The following is a 20366-nucleotide window of genomic DNA, read 5'->3' as shown; positions in this document are numbered from 1 at the left end:
AGCTCTGCAAGAAATACTAAAGGGAGCACTAGAGTCAGATACAAAAAGACAGAAGAGAGAGATATGGAAAAGAGTGTAGAAAGAAGGAAAATCAGATATGATATATATAATACAAAAGGCAAAATGTTAGAGGAAAATATTATCCAAACAGTAATAACACTAAATGTCAATGGACTGAATTCCCCAATCAAAAGACATAGATTGGCAGAATGGATTAAAAAACAGGATCCTTCTATATGCTGTCTACAGGAAACACATCTTAGACCCAAAGATAAACATAGGTTGAAAGTGAAAGGTTGGGAAAAGATATTTCATGCAAATAACAACCAGAAAAGAGCAGGAGTGGCTATACTAATATCCAACAAATTAGACTTCAAATGTAAAACAGTTAAAAGAGACAAAGAAGGACACTATATACTAATAAAAGGAACAATTAAACAAGAAGACATAACAATCATAAATATTTACGCACCGAATCAGAATGCCCCAAAATACGTGAGGAATATACTGCAAACACTGAAAAGGGAAATAGACTCATATACCATAATAGTTGGAGACTTCAACTCACCACTCTCATCAAGGGACAGAACATCTAGACAGAGGATCAACAAAGAAATAGAGAATCTGAATATTACTATAAATGAACTAGACTTAATAGACATTTATAGGACATTACATCCCACAACAGCAGGATACACCTTTTTCTCAAGTGCTCATGGATCATTCTCAAAGATAGACCATATGCTGGGTCACAAAGCAAGTCTTAACAAATTTAAAAAGATTGAAATCTTACACAACACTTTCTCGGACCATAAAGGAATGATGTTGGAAATCAGTAATAGGCAGAGTGCCAGAAAATTCACAAATACGTGGAGGCTCAACAACACACTCCTAAACAACGACTGGGTCAAAGAAGAAATTGCAAGATAAATTAGCAAATACCTCGAGGCGAATGAAAATGAAAACACAACATATCAAAACTTATGGGACGCAGCAAAGGCAGTGCTAAGAGGGAAATTTATTGCTCTAAATGCCTATATCAGAAAAGAAGAAAAGGCAAAAATTCAGGAATTAACTATCCATTTGGAAGAACTGGAGAAAGAACAGCAAGCTAACCCCAAAGCAAGCAAAAGGAAAGAAATAACAAAGATTAGAGCACAAATAAATGAAATTGAAAACATGAAAACAATAGAGAAAATCAATAAGGCCAGAAGTTGGTTCTATGAGAAAATCAATAAGATTGATGGGCCCTTAGCAAGATTGACAAAAAGAAGAAGAGAGAGGATGCAAATAAATAAGATCAGAAATGGAAGAGGAGACATAACTACTGACCTCACAGAAATAAAGGAGGTAATAACAGGATACTATGAACAACTTTACGCTAATAAATACAACAATTTAGAGGAAATGGACGGGTTCCTGGAAAGACATGAACAACCAACTTTGACTCAAGAAGACATAGATGACCTCAACAAACCAATCACAAGTAAAGAAATTGAATTAGTCATTCAAAAGCTTCCTAAAAAGAAAAGTCCAGGACCAGATGGCTTCACATGTGAATTCTACCAAATGTTCCAGAAAGAATTAGTACCAATTCTCTTCAAACTCTTCAAAAAAATCGAAGTGGAGGGAAAACTACCTAATTCATTCTATGAAGCCAACATCACCCTCATACCAAAACCAGGCAAAGATATTACAAAAAAAGAAAACTACAGACCAATCTCTCTAATGAATACAGATGCAAAAATCCTCAATAAAATTCTAGCAAATCGTATCCAACAACACATTAAAAGAATTATACATCATGACCAAGTAGGATTCATCCCAGGTATGCAAGGATGGTTCAACATAAGAAAATCAATTAATGTAATACACCATATCAACAAATCAAAGCAGAAAAATCACATGATCATCTCAATTGATGCAGAGAAAGCATTCGACAAGATTCAACATCCTTTCCTGTTGAAAACACTTCAAAAGATAGGAATACAAGGGAACTTCCTTAAAATGATAGAGGGAATATATGAAAAACCCACAGCTAATATCATCCTCAATGGGGAAAAATTGAAAACTTTCCCCCTAAGATCAGGAACAAGACAAGGATGTCCACTATCACCACTATTATTCAACATTGTGTTGGAGGTTCTAGCCAGAGCAATTAGACAAGAAAAAGAAATACAAGGCATCAAAATTGGAAAGGAAGAAGTAAAACTATCACTGTTTGCAGAAGATATGATACTATACGTCGAAAACCCGGAAAAATCCACAACAAAACTACTAGAGCTAATAAATGAGTACAGCAAAGTAGCAGGTTACAAGATCAACATTCAAAAATCTGTAGCATTTCTATACACTAGTAATGAACAAGCTGAGGGGGAAATCAAGAAATGAATCCCATTTACAATTGCAACTAAAAGAATAAAATACCTAGGAATAAATTTAACTAAAGAGACAAAAAACCTATATAAAGAAAACTACAAAAAACTGCTAAAAGAAATCACAGAAGACCTAAATAGATGGAAGGGCATACCGTGTTCATGGATTGGAAGACTAAATATAGTTAAGATGTCAATCCTACCTAAATTGATTTACAGATTCAATGCAATACCAATCAAAATCCCAACAACTTATTTTTCAGAAATAGAAAAACCAATAAGCAAATTTATCTGGAAGGGCAGGGTGCCCCGAATTGCTAAAAGCATCTTGAGGAAAAAAAACGAAGCTGGAGGTCTCGCGCTGCCTGACTTTAAGGCATATTATGAAGCCACAGTGGTCAAAACAGCATGGTATTGGCATAAAGATAGATATATCGACCAATGGAATCGAATAGAGTGCTCAGATATAGACCCTCTCATCTATGGACATTTGATCTTTGATAAGGCAGTCAAGCCAACTCACCTGGGACAGAGCAGTCTCTTCAATAAATGGTGCCTAGAGAACTGGATATCCATATGCAAAAGAATGAAAGAAGACCCATCTCTCACACCCTATACAAAAGTTAACTCAAAATGGATCAAAGATCTAAACATTAGGTCTAAGACCATAAAACAGTTAGAGGAAAATGTTGGGAGATATCTTATGGATCTTACAACTGGAGGCGGTTTTATGGACCTTAAACCTAAAGCAAGAGCACTGAAGAAGGAAATAAATAAATGGGAACTCCTCAAAATTAAACACTTTTGTGCATCAAAGAACGTCATCAAGAAAGTAGAAAGACAGCCTACACAATGGGAGACAATATTTGGAAATGATATATCAGATAAAGGTCTAGTATCCAGAATTTATAAAGAGATTGTTCATCTCAACAACAAAAAGACAGCCAACCCAATTACAAAATGGGAAAAAGACTTGAACAGACACCTCTCAGAAGAGGAAATACGGATGGCCAAAAGGCACATGAAGAGATGCTCAATGTCCCTGGCCATTAGAGAAACGCAAATCAAAACCACAATGAGATATCATCTCACACCCACCAGAATGGCCATTATCAACAAAACAGAAAATGACAAGTGCTGGAGAGGATGCGGAGAAAGAGGCACACTTATCCACTGTTGGTGGGAATGTCAAAGGGTGCAACCACTGTGGAAGGCAGTTTGGCGGTTCCTCAAAAAGCTGAATATAGAATTGCCATACGACCCAGCAATACCATTGCTAGGTATCTACTCAAAGGACTTAAGGGCAAAGACACAAACGGACATTTGCACACCAATGTTTATAGCAGCATTATTTACAATTGCAAAGAGATGGAAACAGCCAAAATCTCCATCAACAGAAGAGTGGCTAAACAAACTGTGGTATATACATACGATGGAATATTATGCAGCTTTAAGACAAGATAAACTTATGAACCATGTAATAACATGGATGGACCTAGAGAATATTATGCTGAGTGAATCCAGCCAAAAACTAAAGGACAAATACTGTATGGTCCCACTGATGTGAACGGACATTCGAGAATAAACTTGAAATATGTCATTGGTAACAGAGTTCAGCAGGAGTTAGAAACAGGGTAAGACAATGGGTAATTGAAGCTGAAGGGATACAGACTGTGCAACAGGACTAGATACAAAAACTCAAAAATGGACAGCACAATAATACCTAATTGTAAAGTAATCATGTTAAAACACTGAATGAAGCTGCATCTGAGCTATAGGTTTTTGTTTTGTTTTGTTTTGTTTTGTTTTGATTTTACTATTATTACTTTTATTTTTTTCTCTATATTAACATTCTATATCTTTTTCGGTTATGTTGCTAGTTCTTCTAAACCAATGCAAATGTAGTAAGAAATGATGATCATGCATCTATGTGACGATGTTAAGAATTAATGATTGCATGTGTAGAATGGTATGATCTCTAAATGTTGGGTTAATTTCTTTTTTCCGTTAATTAAAAAAAAAAAAAAAAAGAGAAGGGATAATTGGAGATGAAGGGATACAGACTGTACAACGGGACTGGATATAAAAACTCAGAAATGGACAGCACAATACTACCCAATTGTAATGCAATTATGTTAAAACACTGAATGAAGCTGCATGTGAGGTATAGGTTTTTTGTTTTTGTTTTTTTTTCTTTCTATTATTGCTTTAATTCTTATTCTGTTGTCTTTTTATTTCTTTTTCTAAATCGATGCAAATGTACTAAGAAATGATGAATATGCAACTATGTGATGTTATTAAGAATTACTGATTGTACATGTAGATTGGAATGATTTCTAATTGTTTTGTTAATTCTTTTTTTAATTAATAAAAAAAAAAATTCCATATTCACGATAGCACTTTATCTATTAGGAATTTAGCATAGCTTTTAAAAAATGGCTAATATAGTTGAGTTGTTATTAATTTAGTTAATGATCTAATTATCAAGTTCCATAGATTTCGAATGGTTTGACCTTGTTTTCTTCACAAACATTGTTGTTTTAAGCACATGATTTCACAGAACTCACATTTTCCAGGAATACATATGTCGCATATGCACCATTACAGAATAAACACTTATAAATACATGTGTTTACAGTTCCAGGGTCTTCACTGAGTGTTTCAGTTCTCTGCTTAGACCCAGAATTTCTCAAGAAGTCCGAATCTCTTATTTTACCCCTTGTTCTTAACGCAGAAGTACATTGTTACACCAAACACACTCATTCTTCAAGCAAAAGCTACCAAAAAGAGACAGTAATAAAACCTGTCCTCTGTGATGAAGATGTTTATTTCAAGGTGAAATTGGGAAAGTGATTTCTCAAATTATTCTTGTTCCTTCTTAAAAATTTAGTTCATTGTACGTATGTGGCATGACAGAGAATCACACATAAAGTTAGTTGAAGACATGTAAGGCATTTCCTTTGCCAAAATGTCCAGAGAAATTTCTCTCTCTCTCTCTCACTGTCTGTGTGTGTGTGTGTCAGAGAGAGAAAGGCTGATCTGTCATTTAGAGACTCTGCTGAATTCTTTCCAAGCCTTCTGGTGACCTCACTACCTCCTTTGTTATATACTTTACAAAACACAGGGGCAGTTTAAAGAAACAAAATATCATTTACAACTAAATCCGACATACTGGCTTTTCTTTCTCCTTGTTCTCTGTAGAAATTTAAAAACTCAAGTACATACACATGCGCACACACACAAGTCTTAGTGCTTAGAACTTGAGTCCCACTGCTGAAGGGTAGGTCCTAGAACTAGGTTTCTGGCTTAAAATTCCATATCAAGCTAGAAGCATTCATAAAAATACCATACAAGTCTTAATAAATTAGTGCCACTCTGGAATGAAAGTCATGAGCCTTATAGCTGCAAACCAAATTTTAACAAAAAATTCTTGACAACTCTATATTAAGCACTATACAAGGAAGAAATATTAAGATAAATCATTCATTTCCCATCATTCAATTGGTCAGACTGAAAACTTAGGCTCACTTTTAGCTTCTGTCTTCCAAGCCCTAAGTAACTGTTGTAGGCCCTATCATACAAAATATGTCTTAACCAGTTACTTTATGCTGCCTGCCATGCCACCTTCCTGGTCCAAACCACCAGTGTCTCTTCCATGGACCATAGCAAGATTCTTCTAATTGTTCTCTTGTTCTTCCAACCTACCCCACCTCTCACCCTGTATTGTCTGTTATTCACACAGCTGCCGGGATGGTCTTTTAAAAAAATTAAATCAGGTCACACCCCTCTAATGGCTCTCACTCAACATTCAGAATAAAGTCTAAATTCCTTACCATAGCCTCCAACGCCCCACAGGCCCAAACAAACTCATCCTCTATGCTCTCCTCCTTGTTCACGCAAAGCCACACCCACTTTCTCACTATACTTTGAATGCACCAAGTTCGTGCCTAGCTCAGGTCCATTGTACTTGTTCTTCCTTCTGCTTGGCATACTTCCCCTTCCCCCACCCTTTACTCCTGCCCCAAGATATTCATTTTATTTGGTTCTCTGTTCAAATGTCACTTCCTCAGAGAGACCTTCCCTGACCTAAAGCACCATAGATAAAATAGCAGAGACCTCTAACTCCTTACTCTGTGTCTTTACTCTAATTTATTTTATCTTCATAATCTTTTTCAATACTAGACATTATGTTAAATGTTTATTTACCTTTGTTTTTATTTTCTTTTCAGCTAAAATAAAGCTCCAAGAATTTTATTTGTTAACAACTATAATTCCAGTGCCTGGAACAGTGCCTGTCACAAAGTAAACACTTAGTAAATATTTGTTGAATGAATGGATAGTAAACCTATCCTGGAAGAGCTCATGATCTGTATTGGAAGGCTAACTTGGAAACATATGTTCATTGTCTTAGTTTCCAAGGGCTGCCTTAACAAAAGGGCCACAAACCAGGAGGCTTAAACAACAGAAATATATTGTCTCACAGTTCTGGAGGCTACAAGTTTGAAATAAAGTTGTCAACATAGCCATATACCCTCTGAAACCTATAGGGAGGAATTATTTCTTGCCTCTTCTAGTTACTGATGTTTGCTGACAATCCTTGATATTCTTTGGCTTGTAGATGCCAAGAAATTCACCTTGGCACCACTTCAATCTCTGTCTCCATCTGCATGTGGCCTCTCCCCTGTGTCTGTCCTCCTCTTCTATAAGGACAACAGGCATCTTAACTTGAATGTATCTGCAAAGACCCTTTTTCCAAATAAGATCACGTTTGTAAGACTGGAGATTAGGACTTCAATACATCTTTTTAAGGTACTCAAATCAACCCGTAAGAGTACTACAATGGGATTGTGCAGGATGTTTCTGGAGTACAGAGGATGGAGTCACATTCTCTGCTTCAGGAGAGAAGTGGCAGATATATTTCAGCAGGGTCTGGAGGATGAGCAAGAGTGCAATAGATGGAAAAATCTGCAGAAGACATTTCAGGCAAAGAGAGTAAATGTAAAGGCCTATGACATAAAACCATTAAGTTGGGAAAGAAAATCCTCTTTTTTGTGCCTGGAGAGCAGGATGTACAAAGATGGTACAGAGGAAGAAGAACAGAGGAGAGTGATAGAAGATAAATTGATCAGGTTCCAGCCAGAAATGACTTTCCCAGAAATTTGGAAGAGCCATTGGATTTTAAGGAGAAGGTAAAATTATCTTTAGTGTTTCAGAAATATTTTACTGGCAGCTCTGTGGCAGATAGTTTAAGGCAGGAAGGCAATTAAAAGGGTTTGCTTTCCTCTGGGCCAGAGCAAAGTCAGTGCAGTGGTAATGGAGAGAAGGTCATGAGGAGAGGTGCATTTTGAGAGAGAATTGAGAGGGCTTAGTCACCTAGAGTGAGGGGCTAATGGAAGGGAAAGTAGAAGATTTTAAACTTTTAAATTCGTGTGGCTTGATGTTTATACTAACAAGGAATGCAGAATGAAATGCAGTTTCAGGGAGGTAAGGAAGATGAATAGTTGTCTTCCACATTTGTTCAGTGCCTTCTCTGTGTCCCTGAGTGATCATTTTCTACTTTCCAGCCAGTTAATGAACAAGCAGACCTGCCCCTGTCCTACAACAAGTTGTACAGTGCCAAGCTCACACCTGTCCCTCCCTTCTACCCACTGAATCTTGCTTGTTAGGCCAAACTTGTGTGAATGCCTTTGTCTTCCCTTGGGGCAAAACCTCTCCCAAGTGGCTCTTTCTCTCAGCAATAGATCCCTAGCAATTCTCACCTGCCAAACATGCTCCAACATCCTCCAGCAAGCCCCAGTGAGGGACAAGACATAAGCTTAAGCCTAGATCCACAGTATTATCAGGCTTCTGTTGTTATTTTTATGTAAATTTAAAATTATACAACTAATACGTAAATACTCTCCCATTATTAAAAAAAATTATATACGTACAGAAGCGAACAATACAGAAGTAAATAGAGTAAGAAGCAAGTGGCCTGCTTCGTGTCCCTCCTTGAAATAAAAAAACCTATTTGCTCCTAGAAGGAAGATGTCTCTTTTCAATCCCTTTTATTTTGGGGGGGATGGTGGTTCATGGTCCGGGAATTGAACCCTGGTCTCCTGCATGGAAGGCGAGCATTGTACCACTGAACCACTTGTACACCTGTCAGTCCTTTTTTAAATGCAGTTAAAGATATATATGTATTCATATAGAAATGACATATAATTTCATTTACTATTTAGATTATTTTAAAACCTTTTTTTCACTTAAAAATCTCTCCTTAATGAGTCCAAAGGAAAAAATAGATAAATTAGAATTCATAAAAAATTTAAAATTTTGTACATCAAGAGGCATTACCAAGAAAGTGAAAAGACAACAGAATGGGGAAAAAATATTTGAAAACCATATACCTGATAAGGTTTTAATATTCAGAATATGTAATGATTTCCTACAACTCAGTAACAAAGACAAACCCAATTAAAAAATGGGCAAAAGAATTGAGTATACATTTCTCCAAAGAATATATATAGATGACCAATAAGCACCTGAAAAGAGGCTCAATATCATTAACCATTAGAGAGTTACAAATCAAAACCACAGTAAGATACCAGCTTGCATCCACTAATTAGTATGACTAATATTAAAAAGAAAAAAGAACAAGTGTAAGTGTTGGCAAGTATGTAAAGAAATAGGAACCCTCATACATTGTTGGTGGAAATGTAAAATGGTGCAACTGCTATGCAAAACAGTTTGGCATGTCTATGGAAAACCTAGAACTACCATGTAACTCTGCAATTTCACCTCTAGGTATATACCCCAAAGAATTGAAAACAGGGACTAGAACTGATACTTGAGCGCAAATGTACATGGCAGCATTATTCACAATAGCTAAAAGGTGGAAGCAACCCAAGTATCCATCAACAGATGAATGGATAAAGAAAATGCGGTATAATATACACAGTGGAATATTATTCAGCTGTAAAAAGGAATGGAGTTCTGACACTGCTACAATATGGATGATTCTTGAAGACATCATGTTGCCTGAAATAAGCCAGACACAAAAGGACAGATACTTTATGATATCACTAATATGAAATAACTAGAATATGCAAATTCATAGAGACAGACATTAGAGAACATGTTATCAGGAGTGGGGTGGGGGGTGTGTGTGAAGGGTGGGGGGATGGGCAATCAATGCTTAATGGGTACAAAGTTTCTGTTTGGGATGATAGAAGAATTTTGGTAATGGATGGTGGTGATGGCATCACAACATTGGGAATATAATTCATGCTATTGAATGGTATGCTTGAGAGTAGCTAAAATGGGAAATGCTATGTTGAATATATGTTACCATTGTAAGAAAAATAGCCAAGAACCCCTGTTTTAAAGAACTTTATATCTGCAACAACTCCTTAGCCCATTTCTACTTTGTATATTCCAGCTTCTCCTTTGAAATAAATGTATTCAATGCAAAGTTTTTTAAAAAAATCTATCTTCAAAGGTTTTAATAGCAGTAAATATAAATCTGTGTCTTTCTTTTTGAACTACTGAATAGTATTCCAGGCAGAGATGTATATTTTTTGTTTAATCATTCTCCTTCTGGTAGATATTTTGGTTGCCACCAAGTTTTCGAGAATATAAACAGTCCTGCAGTGAATATCCTTGTAAATTCTTCTGTACTTTTGTGAGTGTTTCTCTAAGATGACTATCTGAAAGTAGAATTGGTGGGCACCTAAAGATACCCCATTTTAATTTTGTTGGAGGTTGTCAGTTTTTCTTTTCCATCTTATTAGGGAATTCCAGATGTTGATACTGAAACATGAAAATTTCCTAAACTTGTAAGTTCAGTTATATCTTAATGGGATCCATACCAAAGCCAACAGCCATCCAGGGACAAACCCAAATGTTACTCTTATAATTGTACTGTATCTGAAAGGCTAGGAAAACTTCAAAGGCTTACTTATGACTTTTGAGCTTTTCTGGGGCCTGCTGAAATACTTGAGTGTTTCCTTCAATATATGAAAAGAAAACTACAACAATGAATTGAACAAATATTCATTATATGCCAATGAAATGTAGCATCTTGTCAACTTTATATGATATTAAATTTGGTATTCGTGAGTGTTTCATTATTGAACAACGATGAAAAGACTGTAATTCTTTCCCTGACATGCTTCCCTCCCTAGATTGAGGGATCAGCACCAATACTTTTGGTTTGTTCTTCCCCCATTCAGGTGTGAGATTACCTGGGAAAATAATTGAAGGGCTTCCATTTTCCCTTTCCTGGTTTGGATATCTTCTAAAGGGGTATCCAAACTCTTGCTGTTCCTCCTTGAGGAAGAAGCCAACAAGTTTAACTCAGCAGTTTGGGGAGAGAGTTCCCTTCCCCAGGAGGGGGCAGTGTGGGGGAGGGAATGGCAGTATGAGGTGGCAGACACTTGGGAGAAGAATACTGTTACTTAATTGTCAAATTCTTCTTGGGTCATCTGGGAGAGGAGATGGAATGCAGTGAGGTCTGTAGGGCAGCAAACCCAAACCTGGCCATGGGTGAATCAGGGGTTCTGGATCACAGGCTCACAGTTGTTGGGGGGAGGTGGCAGGTGATGGAAGGGAGTCCCTTTGGCTGATGGGAAGAAGGGAAGGGAACCCCTAGAAGAAGGATATCCACAAATTCTCAGGCCTCAGATTTTATTCTGAATGTGAAGTTCTTTTTCAACTTACTCATTTTTTTTTCTAGTGTTTAATTCCTAGTGTGCAAATGACAGCACATCCTACTGTTTTTCATCATAAGAAGTATCATGTTTCAGCATCTCTGCAGGTTAAAAAGTCCTTGCAGCATAGTCTGGGAACCTAATCAACAACAGTGTTTCTATGGGAAAATCCATTCAGGTAAATCCATTTTCCAGCAATGGACTTACAGATGAACCTTTGGAACACAATCCACCCCTAATTGGGAACTGTTCACCCATACCACATATGAGATGACCATACATTTCTGTTTTTTAAAGAACTTCCAGTTTGTGATTACCAGGGAAGTGTTCCAAGACAGGCAGTTGTTTGCTCCAGGTTTCTCTCTAATAAGCTACCAAGTACTGCATGGGAAGCTTTATGGATCGACCTGGCTAAATTTTGTTGGTTTTTAAACTGGTGATTTTGTAGTTTACAAAATGATCTGTGGAGCTTGGCAGCTTGAATCTATTGAAAGTTTGAAATGCATTTCTAAGAGCACAGACGCCCGTTTGACCATTTGGGTTCTCCTACATGGGCATTGTTGGTGGTCCTCCTTTTTTCTTTTCCTCCTAACTCTCTCTTCCCTACAGTCCACCCGGGAACTCTGCTTGGGGCCTTTGAAAATGAAGTAAGCTAAGTTCTGTTAAACATCTATGAATTGCCTGACTCCACCAGCCCTTTCCCTCATGAAAATGTGTGGATTTTAAAAATCACTTTTAGATATATTTAGGAACTGGTGACCTCACTTCCCTCCTTTGTAAAAAAAAAAAAAAAAAAAAATTGAATTGTGGCTTTCACCCTGAAGTTCCTTCTCACATACACCCAGACATGTTCTAGGGTAGGCATGGATGTCCACCAGTGGATTTCAGTGTTTGAGAAAGCCTCTGAAATGTTATATGTTTATTTGTCTGAATTAAAGTCATGTGGGAAAAAGAAAATACCACATTTTTTTTGCTTTTGGCTGAATTTGTATAAACTCACCAGTGAGACATTGGCCATACAGAGTTGAGGAGATGTTCCCTCTTCAGGGTTTTTGGTGTCTAGCAGGACACTGGGTTAGAACTCAGCACATGCTTGTCAAATTAGATTGAGAGCCAAGAAACGTTCACACTCATTAACTCTTTCATCCTTAAATCACCAGAGCCCCAGATTATCCCTTATCTTGGCCACTGCAGTGTATGGATTGTTCCTCCCAAAAGGAGATAAATATCTGCCCACACCTTTTGTTTTGAGGAGCCCTGCAAAGTCTTCCTATATCCCTAGCACTTCTACCACTATCTCCTCCAACTTGACCTGAAATTCTCACCATAATAATACTTTTTGAGGGTTAAGCTACTCTTCAAATACAGGTGACTAGGAGGAGAGAGAAATTGTGTGGTTCATGAGGGAGGGGAGCCATCAAGGGAAGATGTAGAAAAGGGAGGCTCAACACCTATAATCCTTCTTTATTATCATTGAGCCACAGACAGTTTCTGTTAGATTAGTTAATTAGCGCTTTGGAAGCCTAAGAAACTTGCCTTTGAGGGTATAGGAAAAGGAATGGCACTGGCTGAAGACTTATGGATGGCAGTGACACCATCCAGTACCACACTAACTAAGCCACATGTGGCTCTTGAGTCCTTGTGATTATAAATTGAGATGTGCTGTAAATATAAAATACACAGTAATTTTCAAAGACTTAGAATAGAAAAAAAGAATGCTGAATATTTTATTAATTGCTTTATATTGATGGCATGTTGAAATGAAAGTACTTCAGATATATTGGGTTAAGTAAAATATATTATGAAAGTTAAATTTCTTTTTGCTCTTTTAAAATATAGCTTTTAGAAATTTTTAATTACTTATGTGACAATATATTTCTACCGGACAGCATTGCTCTGGTGGCTAGAGGGACAGATCCCACCCTAGAGGGCGCTGAAGTATAGTGCATGGGCAGAGGTGCCAAAAGGAAAGCAAGGCAGAAATGGAACTGGGAGGGAAAGGTAGTCTTAATGCAGGGGGTTGTAAAAGAAGTCTCCCCACTTGTCTGGTTTGCTGAAAGCCTAAGCACACAGATACTCCTACTCTTTCTTCCCCGTAGCAGGCACGTTGAATTGGTTGTTTGATTTTCCTCGTGTTGATTCCGGTCCCAGAGGAATGGAGTAGGGGTGAGGTGCAGATGCCTATGGCAGGAATGAGATTTGGTTTGGGATTAGCTTCTGAGGTGACCCTTGCACCTTCTGATTCCAGGGTCTACATGTAGAACCTACATTGTAAATTACTGAGATGTTTGATACGCTCTCAGTCAGGCTTGAGAAGGCTAATAATTCTATTGGTTGAGTTGCCTTTTTAAAACTCAGTTAATACATTATATTAGTAAGGACTTGTTTTATTATTGTTCTAAACTGACTTTGTAGATTGGTGCATAGCCATGATATCAAAGCAGGGATAACTGGAGTTTGCGTTGTAGTTTACAGTTTTCAATGTCCTTTTCAGCAAATTATCACTTTTGATTGAAAAAACATCTTGTGAAGAAAGCAAGGCATGTATGGATTTTTATCCATATGTTATAGCTAAGAAACCAAAAAAAAAAAAAAAAAAAAAAAAGGTTTCATTGACCAGCATTTGAAAGCTGTTAAGTGACAGAACTGAAGATGGATCATGGAAGATCTGATTGGGTATTGTGATTTCTGGTCCTCTGTGGCTTTTACTGGTGCTGACAGAGCTGCAGAGGTGGGGCAGGGGATCAGGGGTCTGCAGCTTCCTGAAATCAAGCAGTTCTGCCCATGTAGAGATCAGGAAGGTAATTTACAGGGCTTGGATACCAAGATTTGGAAAACTGCCATTTGGAGATCTAGGGAAGTTGCATAATTGTAGCACTGCCCTCCATTCAGCAGGAATGCCTTTGAAGTCAGTGCCTCCATTTAATTCCCTTAGGCATCCTCCCTGGTAGCAAGTCTGAAAGGTCCTGCCAATTCCTCCACAGAAAGAGGTTTTAAATTGCAGACAGAGCCCAGCAGAGGGTGCTGGGAGCCTACTACTTCTGGGTGTAAAAGGGACGAGACCTTGGCTTTGCAAAGATAGACCACTGAAAGAGAAACTCTAAGGAAACAATGACTATTAGAGCTCCTATCAGTGGAGTGATAAAAATAGAAATAGAGGCCTGGATTCACCTGGTATATATGGTATGATTAGAAAATATAAGAGGATTTGAAGCAGGTTCTCAGATTCCACCATTTGTTCAAGTTAAGGCAGCTACTCCTGACATGACAGTTGAGAACAAGCAGGAATGGGAGGCAGAAAATAGTAGCAATGATGGCTGGATGATCATCACAAATTATTTTGTTAGTCCTGACTGTATTTTGTGATGTATTTAGAAATCCCCGTGATCTCTCACATGGCACATGTTGAAGAAATAAGTTCAGTTACTTGCCTAGAAATAATTAATCAGCTAGTGATTAATTAGGGAAACTTGGAATCATAGTCATTCAACAGAGTGATGGAGTTAAAGGAACCAAGGAAATTCTGTCCAATCCCTTCATTTTATAAATAAAGAGAATGAGATCCAGAGATGGGAAATTATGTGCCAAAAGTCATGTAGCTAGTAGTGATCTAGAATAATGACTAGAGGCAATGAGGTGTCAATATTATGATCAAGAGTACAAGCAGTAGAATCCAATCTGCATTCAGATCTAGGATCTGCCAATTATATGTTCTCTGACTTTGGACAAGTTGTTTAATTTTTCTGATTTCAGTTCCCTCCTCATCTATAAAATAGGTTAAAAAAAAAAAGTATCTTCCACAAGGGTTGATTTGAGTAGTAAGTGAGATAAGTGTGAAACATTTACATAGTACGTGCCCACAGTAAATATCCAATAAATGGTGCCTGCTGTTTTTATTAGGGCCCAGCAGCTTTCTGGTTTCCAGGCCAAAATTCGTTCTTTCTAATATGTGGCCTCACCCAGCCCTCCTCAAGGCTTCTGTATGCCTATGCAGTTCCCTACTTATGTCATGGAAATGGGTGAAAGAATTGTATGAATGAATATTAAGGAAGTTGCCTTCACAGTTTCCCTACAAGTAAAATAAGATAAAACTATAAGCCATCAAGGAAATGCAAATCAAAACCATATAGAAAATAAGTGTTGGTGAGGATGCAGAGAAATAGAAACATTGTTGGTGGGAATGTAAAATGGTACAGCCACTATAGAAAGCAGTTGGGCAGTTCCTTAGAAAGTTAATTATAGAATTACCATGTGACCTGGCAATTTCACTTGTAGGTGTATACCAAAAAATATTGAAAGCAAAGACTAGAGCAGATACTTGTACCCAAATGTTTAGAACAGCATTATTCACAATAGTCAAAAGGTAGAAGCAACCCAAGTATTTATCAATAGATGAATGGATAGACAAATGTTATATTTTCATACAATTAACTATTATTCAGTCTTAAAGATATGATGTTCATATACATGCTACAACATGAATGAACCTTGAAGACATCATGTTGGCATGAAATAAGCTGGACACCGAAGGATAGATATTATATAATTTCACTTATATAACTAGAATATGCAAACTCATAGAGATAGAAAGTGGATTATAGGTAGGGACTAGCACTAGATAATTAATGCTTAATGGGTGTAGAGTTTCTTTTTGGGGTGATGAAAAAGTTTTAGTAATGGATGATGGTGATGGTAGCACAACACTGAAAATGTAATTAATATCACTGAGTTTGTGTATCTGAAAGTGGTTAAAATGGGAAATTTTATGTTGTAAATATATTACCACAATAAATTTTAAAATAGGATGAAACAAGTTGGGTTATATATCAGCTGATGTAACAGAAAGACCACCAAGTAGAATGGCTAAAGCAAGAGAGAAGATTATCTCTCCTCATGTAATAATCCAGAGGTAGGTATTAAGGAGTGAGGGCTTTCTGCCCAGCACACACAGAAGTCAATTCTATGACATAGGGATTTTGAGAAAAGAAAGAGCTTTATTGCAAGGTCAGCTAGCAAAGAGACAGGAGGCAAAGCTCAAATCTATATCCTCTGCTTGAGGGCTAAGGGAGATTTTATGGGGATATGAAGTGGGCATTGGTGTGGGTTGATTGGCTAGGCATAGATTTGCTCATATATGATAAGGCAGGTTTTTCATTGGATTTTCCTTGTTGAAGGACCTCTTGTATAGGATTTGCCTGGGGTCTTGGAGGTGATATAAGGATGTCAGTCCAGGTTTGTGCACATGCTCATGTTACATTAACCTGCAAAACAAGCTCAAAAGGAGAAGAAGCTGATGAGGAGTTAAAGAGTAGCTAACAGGTTTTGGCCAGTTTCATAGGCAATACAGAGCTAGAAGGGCAGTCTGCCATCCTCATCATTTGAATGAGGCTTCATTCTAGGTTCAGAGAGGCTGCTCCACTTCTTACATTTTCTCAGGCAGATAAATGGGACTAGAATGTGCTTGATCCTTTTAAAATTAAGACCAGGAGTAGCAACCATCACTTCTCTCATTTAATTAGGTAGACCTTAGTCACATGGGCATACCTAGCTGCAAGGGAGAATGGGAAATATAGATGGGAGAACAATATTAGGTGGAAGTCTGAAGTCTTTGTCACAAGTTCCTTCCTATGACAGCAGTGGAAATTGCTGGTAATATAAGTGCTGATATTTCTGAAGATTTACCTACCCCATTATTCATTAAAAAAAATTTTAATTGTCTCTTAAAGTATCTTTAAAAACATTTTTGTTATTGGCTTATGATTCAAAAGTAATTTAGAGGCAGGGAGGTTGCTGATAGCAATAGAAAGAATGATACAGGATGACTAGTTTGAAATAGAGCTGCAAAATGAATACGAGAACCAAGACACAACCGCGAAAAGTGGTTTGCTGATTGAAGGTGGTTGGATGGTGAGGCAGAAAGAACAAACAAGGAAGTACTATGCTGAATTATGAATTATGGATGTTTCTGTACCCATTTTTTGGTTACATTCCCTTCCCTAAAGGAGATACCTGTCTAGCATACAGCTGACCCAGGAGCCTCTCTATACATGCTCAATTTGGAGAAAGCTTCAGAAAGTGAGCACAAGAGTCTGGATCTAAAAGGATTTTCTGAAGAGCTAGAAAACAGTTTCCAGGATACCTCTCAAGCAGATAATTTCTAGAATGGCTTTGGCATCCTTTTGCTCTACTTGGGCTCTATCTACCTGAGGTCAGATCAGTTTCAGAGATGCTGGATAACCCAGACTCTGAAAGAAAATGATTGAGATGGGAAAATATGGACAAATGATTCTGATGGCTATGCTTTGGGGATAGGACTCTAACAGACTGGGAAGACTCTGCTATTTGGCTATCAGTGAAGAGTGCCTGATGGTGGCCTCCCAAGGAAGGTCTCCCAGACCCACCCTTTATTCCCTGTGGTGGCTTAGAGCTGTGCACCTGAGGAAAACATCTCTTTAATCTTAACCTATCTCTGTGGAAGTGAATCCATTATAAATAGGACTTTTTGAATAGGTTACTTCAGTTAAGGTGCAACGCAATTGAATCAGGATTGGGTGTGTTAGGCTCGTGTGTCAACTTTGCCAGGTGATGGTGCCCAGTTGTTCTGTTGCAGTGGACTTAAATTATAAGTGTGTGGATTTTGTTTATGGCTGATTACACCTGCAGTTGAGTACGGGAGTGCCTTCCTCAATGAGTGAGGCTTTAAAGCAGAGGTCAAAAGAGAGAGAAGCAGCTCAGTAGCTCAATAAGCAGCTATTACTCCTTAATACCTACCTCTGTATTATTACACAAGGAGAGACAGTCTCCTCTCTTGCTTTAGCCATTCTACTTGGAGGTCTTTCTGTTACATCAGCTGGTATAAAACCCAATTGGTTTTATCCCATTTTAAAATTTATTGTGGTAATATATTTACAATGTAAAATTTCCCATTTTAACCACTTTCAACTAAGCCCAGTACAACTCAGCTTAGAACCTAGACATTTGGAGATGCAGAGAGGAAATGCCCCAAAGTTGTTTGAACCCAGAAGCTGGGAGAGAAGCCCAGCAGATGTCTCCCTATGCCTTCCCAAATTAGGAAATTTGTAACTAAATAAATTCCCTTTATAAAAGCCAGTCCATCTCAGGTGTATTGCATTTCGGTAGCCTTAGCAAACTAAAACAGATTTTGGTACTGGAAGCAGGGTGGTGCTGTGTTTGCAAATACCGAACATGTTGAAAGGGCTTTTTAAATGGATAGGGGAGGATTCTGGAATAATTGTGAGGAGCTTAATAGAGAAAGCCTAGATTGCTTTGAAGAAACTGTTGGTATAAAATATGGATTCTAAAGATACTTCCCTTGCAGATTGGAAGGAGGGTGACCCTTGTTTTGAAGTGGAAAAAAGTTCGGCAAAATTGATTCCTGGTGCTATATGGAAGGGATAATTTGAACGTGATGATCTGGGATACTTGGCTGGGGAAATTTCCGAGCTAAACGTGGAGGATGCAGCGTAGTTTCTCCTTGCAGCTTATAGTAAAATGCAACAAGAAAACAATAGGCTGAAGACTGAACTTTTGAGTGCAAAGAAACCAGAAATTGATGGTCTAGAAAATTCTGGGTTTTCGAAATTGAGACCCCAGAGAATAATGCCCCATGTGAGGAGTTAACCAAACATGGAACCAGTCAGCCATTACAAGACAAGCCAGAATCGGATATGGAGTTATCCAGAAAGGATTTGTAGAAGATCCTATTGTCTAATGGTTTTGATTCCTGTGTGTTGCATTCCAAGTCAACAATTTTTTTTTGTGAGACCTGTATAAATGGAACCACTGCCAGTCTGGACTAAAAGGGACAGAAAAGGGGCTGACTGAAGGACAGAAAAGGGGCTGACAGAATGGGTTCACAGTCAGAGCCCTGGACACTAAGATCTGAAGCCAAGAAATCTTGGACCATAAGAATGGATCCACCTGTATGTGTGGAGGGGGTGAGTTTGCCCTGGAGGCAGAGGATGGTCCTTCTGCCTTGATGTGTAGGAAGAGTCCTGGTGCCCCAGGCCTCAGAGATGGTAGAGCGCATTCCTGGGAGTTGGGGGGAGCTTGGCTGCCACCCCATTGTTCGGAAGGGGTTGAGCCTGTGCTCCAGAGATGGCAGAGAATCTGGGTGTCACCTAGATGCTTGGGAAGCAAGGGTCGAATAAAAGGTGGTCTCCAATGTTCCCCAATGTTGGAACCCTCATCCCAGTGTTTGGAGAGCACAGGGTCACTGAGTAGGCCCTTGAAAAGGGTGGGTCTGGTGCTTTCTAAAGCCCCGAGGATGAATGACTCTCGGATTTTGAAATCTGATATAGTTTGCCCTACAGGTTTTTAGAATTATTTGTCTGGTGGTACCTGTTTCTTTCCATTTTCTCCTTATGGCAGTAGGATCTTTTATCTTATGACTGTTCCCTTTTTTGTATATTGGAAGGAGATAACTTGCTCTAAGTTCACAGGTCCACAGCCAGAGGAGAGTTTTGCCTTAAGGTAGACCATGCCTACAAGACTGTCTTTGATGAAATTGTGTACCATTTTTGAGATGGTATTATATTTGATTGTTACTGAAATGGTTTAAAGTTTTTGTGATATCATGATGAAATGAATGTATTTTGCATATGGAAAGATTTAGTGCATTGCATGCAGGACAAATGAATATTGTTAGGCAAAAAAATGTCTGTTATTGTTTTCTATTTAGAAATTAAGTGTGGTTTAAGGTGCTATGTACAGTTGCCAAGTTGAGAAGAGGTGGACTCTGTAGTAAACATCAGGTGTTGTCTTGGCCAGGTGATGGTGCCCAGTTGTTCTGTTGCTGTGGACTTAAATCATTAGCACTGAAATTCATTTATGGCTGATTACATTTACAGCAGGCTAAGGGAAGCGTCTTCCACAATACGTGGAGCTTAAAAGGAGAAGAGAGAACAGCACAACACAGCTCAGAGCTAGCCCTTTGAAGATGCAAAAAGGAACAGCCCTGGTGAAAGCCATTTGAACCCAGAAGCCAGGGAGGGGCTCAGAAGACATCTCCATTTGCCTTCCCAAATTAGTAAATGTGAAACTAAATAAATCCTTTTATAAAAGCCAAATTCATCACTAATATATTACATTCTGACAGTCTTAGTAAACTAAAACAATGACTCTTAATCCTATTACTAGAGTCATTTATAAGCATGAATAAAATTCAGACACATAGAGAGAAAGCCTCAGAGGGAGTAGCCAGGAGCTGGCATTCAATGGAATCCAAAAGAGAAAGAAAACACCACTGTGTACATTGCCAGAAAAGCCAAAGGCTAAGGAT

At 38.1% G+C, this 20366-nt stretch overlaps 1 protein-coding gene across 3 annotated transcripts in view; it reads left to right on the top strand.

The window, feature by feature from the left end:
* The window catches only part of SATB2 (SATB homeobox 2), a 276598-nt gene that overhangs the window by 46302 nt on the left and 209930 nt on the right, over positions 1-20366 (top strand). The gene's annotated exons all lie outside the window — the stretch shown is intronic.

Source organism: Tamandua tetradactyla, chromosome 3, assembly GCF_023851605.1.
Source record: "Tamandua tetradactyla isolate mTamTet1 chromosome 3, mTamTet1.pri, whole genome shotgun sequence".
Classification (NCBI taxonomy): Eukaryota; Metazoa; Chordata; class Mammalia; order Pilosa; family Myrmecophagidae; genus Tamandua; species Tamandua tetradactyla.
This window is presented reverse-complemented; position numbering and strand designations above follow the sequence as displayed.